This window comes from Pteropus medius, unplaced genomic scaffold, assembly GCF_902729225.1.
Source record: "Pteropus medius unplaced genomic scaffold, Ma_sr-lr_union100, whole genome shotgun sequence".
Taxonomy (NCBI): domain Eukaryota; kingdom Metazoa; phylum Chordata; class Mammalia; order Chiroptera; family Pteropodidae; genus Pteropus; species Pteropus medius.
In genome coordinates, this window is record NW_024350319.1 from 18,289,963 (window position 1) to 18,300,777 (window position 10,815).

The 10,815-nt window shown below is 38.0% G+C and overlaps 1 long non-coding RNA gene across 1 annotated transcript in view; it reads right to left on the reverse strand.

The window, feature by feature from the left end:
• Positions 1 to 2,029: 2,029 nt before the first annotated feature.
• The window catches only part of LOC120583307 (uncharacterized), a 29,736-nt gene continuing 20,950 nt past the window's right edge, over positions 2,030 to 10,815 (reverse strand). Inside the window, exons 2-3 of the long non-coding RNA XR_005647763.1 lie at positions 7,387 to 7,529; positions 2,030 to 3,050 (exon numbers count right to left, since the gene is read on the reverse strand). This is a non-coding gene — a long non-coding RNA (uncharacterized LOC120583307). The remainder of the gene's footprint in view (positions 3,051 to 7,386; positions 7,530 to 10,815) is intronic.

A 10,815-nucleotide genomic window follows, 5' to 3' on the forward strand; every position in this document is an offset into this window, starting at 1 on the left:
AATGGAAATCAACAGAAATATTCAGCAACTTAGCAAAGACTCATTTTCCTATGCTATGAAAAGAAGAATTTTCCTATGGTACAGCTAAGAGCATTCCGTAAAAGTCCCAGAAACTCCTGCTCATTTACTGACTCACCCCATTGCCTCCCCTTTGCTCTGTCCTGTGTATAAACTGGCCTACTTCTTAGATAATGGTTGAGGACTCTTTCCAACAACTGCTTATTAGGGAATGCTCCTCAAATTTCTCTATCTGTACCACAGGAGTGGGTGCTTCAACACAACTGTTCTAAATGCTATTTCTTAATATAAAACATCCCTCGTTATTTATTCCTTTATTTATTCACCAAATATGGTGTATATGCTGTCTGCACGCCATGTTCTGTGTTTAAAACTGGATATAAAGTAATAAATGATATTAACCATTAATCAGTTTGGTTAAAGCTGATTTAACCAAAACAGTTTCTCCTTAAGAATTTATTATTGATTCAGGAGTGAGGTGATCTGAAAAAGATGACACTGCTCCAGCTCAACCCTAGCACTGTGGCTTTCTGATTATCTCAAAGGCTATTCAATGATGGCCCAACAAAACGCTATTTTCAGTTTTAAACATGCACTCATGCCAGACTGCCCTTTAAGGGAGGGCGTAGGTGAGGTCATAAATGAATATTATAGGGCATTCTAAATTTGCACACAACTTAAATGGAGGCCATTTCTTATCCCAGTCTTAGTGGCTTTGTTTTTAACTATGCCAAGCTGGCTGGTTACCATACCTTTGGTCCTAACAGATGGATACAGGACAAACCCCAGGGTTGGAAGTCTGAAAAGAGTATACAGCCAAACACATGTAGGAAAAAAGCATCACCAGTGTATGTCATGCAATTAATAAAACATTATGTTGTGATTTTTTTTCTCATTCTAAATAAATATTTACTTTCTAATTTTGTATTTGTAATTCTGTCTTACTTTTTGGAGGAAGCTCCCCCATCCAGACTGTATATGCTTTAGGCCCCACAAAACCTAGATCTGCCCCTGGTGGACAAATGTGAATTATTCTTTCTTGGTTCTGCTGCTCTCTAGCTACGAAAACTTGGATTGGTCACTTAATTTATTAATTTATAGCTGTTAAAATAATAATAATTATGACAATAATTATTATTACTGCTATTATTATTATCATCATCATCATCATTATTATTTTACCTCATGTTTCCTTCAAGCATGTCTAACACTACTTTCCAGCCATGGCAGTGGTATTAGAGTAGGTTATCTATGGAAATGTACTTGAAGTTAAAAATACTATGCTATACTGTTTAAGGCATTATTTAAGACCTTCTTATTTCAGTTTGGGATCGCATCTATACCTTCAGCCTCAAAAGTTGCCTGTGGGATTTATGTTGTTGTTTGGATCTGGAATTTATATTTTTTTTTTTATGTATTTAAGCCCTGACTCATTACCTAATCCTAAACTCCTTCAAGTGGACATTAACTTATTTATTCCATTATAGATCTCATTGGACCTAACACTGAAACACTATATGTAAGTAAATATTTGTGGATTTGTTTAATTAGCCGGAATTCTGAGATTTTACACCTCAATTGTCCATGTGTCCGTCCGTCCATCCATCCATCCATCCATCCATCCATCCATCCACCCAATGTATGTTCACCCATCCATTTAGTAAACATCTAATAAATTCCTTCTTGTGTACTACTATGGAAACCCAGACTGTGAACAGATGAAAGCTAGGCTGCTCTGGTTGAAGTGGGCTGGAGGACTCAGAGCCCACCTGACAGTCTTCCTCTCTGCAGGGTTGGAGGCTTACAGCTGTGAGTGGGAGTGGGTGATGTGTGTGTAATTATCCCTAGAACTTTTTCTGCCAGGTACTATCCCAAGAGCTGGTCCTATAACACTACTATACAGTGTCTCTCCCCAAAAGCTTACATTTTCATGGGCAAGACCAAAAGGTAAAGAGACAGATCATAATAATCTTGCCTGAAGGAGTTAAGAGAAGCTATGTGCAGAGGGGTTATCTTTTGAGGTAGTCCTTGAAGAATGAGGGAACATCCTAGAAGTCATAAAAAGTAGGGAAGCACTCTTATGATAGCTGTTAGCACCTACAAATGCACAGAGATATGCAAACATATGCCAATGAAGAAGAGAGGGAACTTTTGGGGCTGTGATACAATGTACATGGAGATGGAGCAGAAGCATCACAGTAATGGGATCCTGCACAGCTTGGTTGACTCTTTATTCTGAATTTTGTCCTTTATTCTGAATGCACTGAGCAGCCACTGAAGACTTTAAATGGGATGACGTGATCAGCCTTGCATTTGAAAAACAATATAGAAACATTGATTTTGAGCTTTCAGAACCAGAATGCTATATCCACATTCCAAAATGATTTACCACTTGGTATATGATGATTGTGGATTTCTTCAGGATGATTCATAGAAACCACTATCACAGATTCGTCTCCTCTGATTTTAATTGAATTTAATCTGAACTGGAAAGCTTCAACAGGGTTAAGGAAAGAGAAAGAAATCATATTTGAAACACAACTCCCTTATTGTAAAAGTCTTCAAAAAAGTAAGAATTCTAGGACTATAACATTTGCTTTCTTTCTCTAACTGTGCATTTCTTCTAAACAATTTTCTGAGATTTCTTTATTGATTAAAGTTAGGACTTCACTGTGGGAACCCTTGAGTTTTAGCCAAACATAGATTACTCTTTCGATAATACTGTGCACAGTAAGATGGAATATGCCTACTTCTGTGTATCTAAAAATGATTAAGAAGTTCTGTCCTGAATGTGAAAACCAGAATGAAATGATAGACATTAGGCACAAAGCAAAGAAGTAAAGTACCACCCGGAAGGCAAAAAATATGAGTTTCAACATGGGCATATTTGCAGGTCTATCAAAAATATGATAAGGCAGAAAAACCTGCTTGCATTTAGATCCATGTATCTGAATTTTCCAGAATGCAGGCTCCAGTCAAGTGTGGAGAGATGGAGCATTTCCTTGGGCAGATCCTCAGGGTAGAGTGAAGTCCTGAAAGAACAGAAATGTTAATTATTAACCTCCATGTGGGGCCCCCACATTAAGAGTTCATATTTATAAATGCTTTTGATCCTCAGATAAGCTGTTTTCTCTACTAGCACTCCCTCAGTAACTCCAAAAAAATTTTTTTTTCAGTTGAGACCTGAGGTGGACATGGTGGGGGTCGTGTTTGGAGGGGAGGAGAGGTGGTGCTCCCCTATACCTGGGAAATGCTAATTCCTGTTTTTAAGAAAATAGGCTAAGAAAAGGCTCAAGGGAGTCTAGGACATCAAAGAACTCTTTTAAAACAACTTTTTTGACGATTTAAATGAAAATGAGGTAGACATATATGGATTAAATTTTCCCCTTAAAGCAGCCTGAGGTTTAAAGATTAAGGGGGAGAGAGATGGTGGTAAAATGTATTGGGGGGTTATTTTCAGAGTTTCAAGTAACCCGAAATGGAGTACATTAACCCATGAGGTGTCCATGTGCATTCCAACATGCACTTTTGCACACGCACTCACACACAGACACACACAAACACTCACTCGCGTGTGCCACATGCCCATGAAACAGCCCCTTCCCAGTTGATGATTTATGCAGCTTGCCAGGAGAGAAGTAGGCCACACCAGCCTTGAAAGCACTTTAGTTTGGTTGTTTTTATTCATGAAGGACATTCTGTCCTGTAATTATTCTGTCATTTCTTAAAAGGTGAAATCCTTAACAGGTTTGTGCTTTCTGTGTTGTTGGAAGTGTTCTTGTCAGAACACGTCTAACCAAGTTGGAATCTTCATTCCACAACTCCTTTATAAGGAACAAAGGGGAACGGAACATTTTAAAATGTATGAAATAATCTTGAAGAAAGAATATTAGTCAGGGAGGACACAGCTAAGATACAGAAAAATTGTAAACAGCATTCCTGTTTCCTCTTTGAGCTCTCAAAACACCTACAAAATACTTTCTGTCATTAACTTTTTTCTCCTTCTCTGTCAACAAACAAGTATAATTTTGTATCTGTATGTGATAACAGAATAGGGTAGGGTAAAAATAGCTAATATTTAACTCAGTGAAGAAATGAAAAACATACAACTCCAACCAATGTAAACGTTAAAGTTATGTTTTAATACTTAGGAGAATCTAAAGGAGATTCTGGCATTGATCAGGTTAGTTATTTTTTCTTCATACTACTGATAAAGCTTACAAGTTTAGTGAATTAAAAAAGGAAATGTTTTTGAGCCTCAAATAGTCATGAATTTTACTGTTTCAAAGATCAAATGCAATAGGAATGAAACTTTTTTTTCATATCAAAATTAATTTTTCAGTTTGAAAGGTCTAGAGCTGTGAAATGTTATAGGGCATTTGTGAGCCAAGTAAGAATGAGCAGTTATCAGGCTTATCATCAAGTTAAGAATGATGTTCTAATTTCATGAATGGTAAAAAGTCTTGCCTTCTCTAAGTCCACTGGAAAGTCAGATCTATAGGTAAAATGTCTGCATGCTAAAAGGCTTTGTGTAATTATGAAAACAGAAGTCTCACCTATGTGTGTGATATAGCCAATAACTTTCTGGTGAGCTCTCAAGGGTAGGTGTCCTCTAGAGGTTCTTAAGCTGTGATCATTAAACATTCATTCATTCATTTAGACCCAGCCCACAGTAACACAACTACTGACAAGTCTATCAGATAACTGACTTCTACCAGAGCATTTTAATAATAAAGCTCCCCGCTCGTCTTCTAACCTCCATGTTATTGCTCATAAATCTCTGTTAGTTTGATCTTTTGAAAATATGACCCAAAACAATCACCGAAGTCAAAGCCAAGACTCAGCTAGTACAAAAGGGCTCACAGCTACAGTGTTGCTTGCATCTGGATTCTCTTCTGATTGTTTGTGGCATTCATTTGTTTGGTCAGTGTCCTTGCTGAACTGGTTGTTATGTATTTTGAATATTACCCTTGAATGGATGCATGGTGATTGCTGTCTTGACTTCCTCAGGTTAATGTTATTATCTCTCAATTAACGTTGCCACTGACTTGTTCAGGTCCTTGTCACATTTTGCCAAGGTTATTGCAGTAATCCCTGATATGGCATGAGATCAGTTGTATTCACCATAGGATATAGACATGTTGAAACAGGTCCAGAAAGGCAAGGCTGTCCACCAGGGCTCTATTATTATGAGAGATTTAAAATCTTCCAGAAAAACAAACCAAAAAAAAAAAAAAGATTTAGGGAAAATAACAACAAAGAAAGGAACCTTTGTTCAAGAAAAAGGGGCTAATATCAGAGGAAAGAGGCAATTCTGAAGATGACAGCATATCTGTACTCAGAGTGCCCTCTAGCAAGCCTCCTAGACTTTTGTCTGAGTCTCAGGAGGCTGTAGGTGAAAGTGAAAAGATAATTTCACTTCAATCTCAGGTGAAATTGGAAGGGTAGCCCTTGGCAACATTGGTTTCAACACCTTTTGCAGGAAGGAAGGAAGGAGGTGTCCTCAGCAGAGACTTCATTTCCATCAACAGTCTTTAGGTGGCCACGAGAACAGCAGCCTTTGTCTCCTGACTGAACATTAGCGACAGAACAGCATTGGACATTGACAACCGTGGGAGACATAACCACAGGAAGCCAGTGTTCTCATGTATCCATTCACTGATGCCAACCAATATTAATTGAGTTCCTACTACATTCCAAGATCAAGGTATTATGGATACAGCAGTTAAAACAACATATCTCTGCCTTTTCACCATTAAGTACAGTGAGAAATATATTTTCTATCCCAATTGAGTATACACATACATATGTATGTATACATCCATGTATATTGAAACAAAGTTTCATGAAACAATGCTAAGCCTTGGCACTCTGATATTTTCTATGTTCAAATGATATTGTCTATTGTATTGTATCCTATATTCTTTTACTTTAAAAAATATGCTGGTTAGTCCTACTAAATTGATTTATGAACCACTAATGGATTCTGACCCACAGGATGAAAAACACTTTTCTAATAGGAATTATAACTGTTATAGTTAATGTTTATCATGCATTTACTATGCTAGGCACTGTCCTAAGTGCTTTACATATACTAGCTTATTTCTTCCTCATAACTTGACTGAATTCACTTAGCTAGTAAGTGGAGGAGACAGGATTTAGTTCCAGGCACTCTGGCTCCAGTTCCTACACATTTAAATAGGGAGGAAGGAGATAGTGAATATCACAGAATAACCAAAGGGACCTGACCACGCAGGAGACACCTGTCAGGACTCCCAGATCTATTTTAAGGGGGAAAAAAAGTGGGAGTGGTCTGTGAATAGTCAGGGAAATTATGCCTTGTGTTAATTCAAACCTATTTTTACTTTCAGGTTGTTATGGCCTAGAAAACACAAGAGATACCTCATTCCATCTTTGGTTCTGCTGGAGTTAAATGCTTTACATGCAAATCTAGTGCTTTCATCCTCTGACTTCAGAACTTTCAGTAGATCTCCGAGGCCCACTTGATGAAATCCACTTGCCTTAGCTTGGAGTGTGTGTCCCCTTCTGCACCACTCCTGACTACCAAACTGGTACCCTCATTTCCCATCACTCCCCAACAAGCATCTACATACACTCCAACCAGGCCTTAGCATTTGACAATCACCAAATATACCATGGCCTTCCCTGTCTCTATGCTATTGTATACACTCTTGGTCTTTACATATATTTCACCCTCCTGCCCCCACTGCAGGGTTCTCTTATCTTAATTTCCCATGAATTTAGTTTCTTGATCAGAAGCAACACTATATGAAACACCATGACAATTTGAGCAGAAGCACTGTGTACAGGGAAGACAAATTCATACTCAGAATAAACATCCATTCCAGTAAGAGCAAAGCACTGCCTTGTCCATGATGAAAACTGGCCAATGCAATTAACCAGGTAGCTGACTAATCACCCTGGAGAATAGCACCATATCAGGGGCTCAGTGTTGGTCTCCAGTGTGGCATATTGGGCATTTTGCAGGGGCTGAAACCAGGTCAGTGTTGGTGAGTGGAAGTCTATGGTGTGACACAGCCACCATGGCCACTTGGTTCATGAGCCCCTTGGGAAACAACAAGCGTGGCTGGGAAAAGAGGCTGATTGGTATCCATAAGATGGGTCATCCCGTCCACTTGATTGTTAAAATTCTTCTCTGCTGAAGTCACCTTTTTATGAGCATTCGCATGGGACACAGATATTTTCACATTTTTCGCCTATTCAGAGAGGTCTGTATGCACCTTCCCTAAATTTCCTATTGCCAATTTTTTAATCATGTTCCTTCCAAGTCCCTAAACATCTAACCCAACCATTGGCCACCACTCACGAATCTATAGAGACTCTTACCTCTTGCTGTCTCTCCCTTTAGTGAGCATCCAGGTGTCCTACTTTAAGTTCAACCCTCTGGTAGGATTTCTCTTTACCACAGTCCTTCAAGGGTGTGCCAGGAAGAGACTGCAGTGCTGAAGCTGTTCGCTTTTGGGTGATGCCTGAATATTGTAGAGAAACATCTATAAACCAGACCTGTGCTCTCCCCTCCTCAGTCAGCTAGTCGTAAGAATTATATATGTATATATATTTGCATATATGTATTTTTTATTCAACCTCGCTTGTAAATAAACTAATGCGAAATATAACAAAAATCAGTTTTTGAACAGTCAAGCTTGATCTTATGAGGTAGCTAAATCAAGTATATAAATTATAAATCATCGATTATCAAAATCCCTAAATTTCTAGAAGTAAAGTGGTATCATATTATTTTTTAGTAAGTTCAAAATATCCAATTTTTTCTGTACTGCTGGATTAGGTAATTTCTTTAGTTGAGCATCAGCTAGTGAGTACAGTTAGCTTGCCAGACAAGAAGCAGAGACCATACTACAAGATTTACATATGATAACTTTAAACAGAGAAAAGAATAGCAGAGCAAGATGCTCACCATATGAGAGGCATGTGAGAACTGAGACCTTAAGACAGAAAAGCAAATTTACACCTCACATTTCATACTGTAAATAAATAAATAAATAAATAAGCAAGCTGACTAGACAGTCAGCCCAGGGTAGGGATTATTTTCAAGTAAATATTAAACTATAACAATAGTTTAGCAATAACAACTGTTTATCAAACACCTATTCTCTTCCAGAAACTCACTAGGTTCTGGGAATAGGTGGCTGAACATATCTTGTCATTATTGATATCCCATGTATAAATCAAACATAAAACACATATTTTTGCCCTTAAGGGGCTTGCATTCTGAAAGGTATAAAAAACAATTACTAACTGTTCACTGAAACTTATTTAAAATATCTTTCTTGTCTCTGTCTCTGTCTCTATTGATAAAAGAGAAACATTAATATGTCTCGCTGATAATATAACTTGAAGTAATAGAATGATAACAGTTATTTAAATATCCGGTGTTTATCGAATGCCAAACAATAAGATACACACTTTGTTCTCATATACTAGCCACTTAATAGTGTGTACCCTGAGAAAGAAGATACCTACCAAGAAGGGCTCCTAGTGGCTACTGGGTTCAAATTAAACAAATAAACAAAAAAAACAGAGCCTAGCAGCTGTTTCTAAACAGCAGCCTCATGCAAGCCGTGCTTCAGGGAGAAGCCTGCACTAAACTGCCTGCTTCCTGTACTACAGTGTTCCTGACATCTGAGCCAACCCTTATAAAGGAGTTTATGAAATTATATTTTAACCAATAAGACTGAGACATTTCCCATCCAATCAGAGATATGCATCTGTATCCCCCAGTATCTTTATCAGCCTATCAGAACAGATCCATTCTGAACACTCAGGAAAGTGCTTTTTGGACCAATCAAACTGCAATGATTTGGGTCCTCATCTGCATGATGATGGGCCAATCAGGGACCAGGGACAGGGACTTTTCTATATAAATCAGCTTCCTTCTTGCTAATGGATCACAGTCTTCTTTCCCTCAAAGACTGGAGACTGTCTCCCCCTGCTAGAGCTGAAACACTAAAGAAGGTCTTGCAGGATCAGAGTAGAGCCGAACAGAAAAGAGCAGGTGGAGCAGAGCATATGGAGCAGACCAGAGCAAAGTAGAGCCGCCTAGCCCCAGGGCTACCTCACAGCCCTGCTGCTTCATAATTAAGCTGTAACACTATTGAGCTGTTCCACAGCTGCGCTGCATCACAATTGAGCTGTTTGCGCTGAATAAAGTTTTCTTCTGCTCCAGGTCCCAAACTGGGGATTCCTGTTGGCATTGAATTGGTGCCAGTGACCAATGGTTAATAATAATTATAGAAAACCTATGGTGGTTATTATCACCATTAAACAGATGAGATAATTGAGACTTAAAGCGATCACTTAACCAATATTTTCCAACTAGTATAAGGTAGAGGTGGGGTTTCTGCTTGAGTCTAAATCTCATGCTCTTAGCCATCAAGTGAAGGTCTTACAGGAACATAGCAAATGAACATTTCGATTCCTTCTGAGTAAGAACTTTGTGAGTTGATCCCTTTACCTTTGTTAACCCATACACAACTTAGTTGGTGTAAACAACACACTACAAGTTCTAGCTTCTTTCTTGCCTGATCGTGTGACCTGGGCAAAGTCAATTAACCTCGATCATCCTCAATAACTTATCTGTAAGTGGGTTAAAAACGAAGGAGCTTATATTACTGCAAAGTCTTTGATATTCAAGTGTTTTGTAAATTACAAAGTTGAATCCAAGCATAAAACGTTATCTACCTTATTTGCAATGTTACAAGAGAATAAATAAAAGTTAAAAACAGTAAGTCACAATTTTGAAAATTATGAGCATTTTACTCAAGAATTGTTACCATCCCCATTATAAAATAGAAAAGCAAACTAAGCCAACTCAAGAAAATTATTAATTCCTGAAAGAATATGATGGTAGAGTTAAAAATTTCTCTCCGAGAGGTAAGCAAGTGAGCATCTGTACAGACCAGCTGAGTGGCGCTAGCCAGTCATTTAATCTCTCCGAGCCTCAGATTCCTCTTTCATTGAACTACAGGGTTGCGCTGTATAATTTCCAAGTGCCCTTACAGGTCTCACATTCTATCAGTTGCGACCTTCAGGATCCTTGGGCTGTGACCATTGCCTTCCACTTCACGCTAACCGGACTAGAGACTCTTAAAAAACCTTTCACCCAATTGATCTGGATGCATTTTAACCACAGAAACTCTAAAGACAGTGTGCCGTTTGGCGTTTGGTCGCTTTTCTGAATTGAATTGACCTCTCAGCTTTGTAAAATGTATCTTTCATTGACTTCAATATCAACCACTTAATCCCTGGAAATTAATCGAGGGAATTTGAGTTTGAATTTCCCTGGTGCTCTTGGTATATGGAAAATCTTGTTACTTAAATCTCACTTTTATGTGTTACATTGTAATTTTTAAGAGATCATCATAGCAATCTCTTATTTCTGTTAACTCTCTCTGAAAATCCAAATGGGTTTATTTCTTAAATTGCTAATAACCTTACCCAGTCAGACAAATTATCAAGTATATGGACTACAGTTGAACATAAACTCATTTTATTTGATAAAGGCAAGAAAAAATACAAAGATTTCCATTTCGAGAGTAAAACTGCCAGGGTGAATTACTTGGAATGCAGTTCAACATGATGAAATGCCATAAATTATACTGAAAATTTCTTTGTGTAGGTATTCAGCTCTGTATGGTTTTATTGATAAAGCAGCAAATTTACCTTTTTTTTTTTTTTTAAAGGGGGCTAACAAGTACTTTACCCTGGAAAAGAATTAGACTTCTATTAGCTCACTGT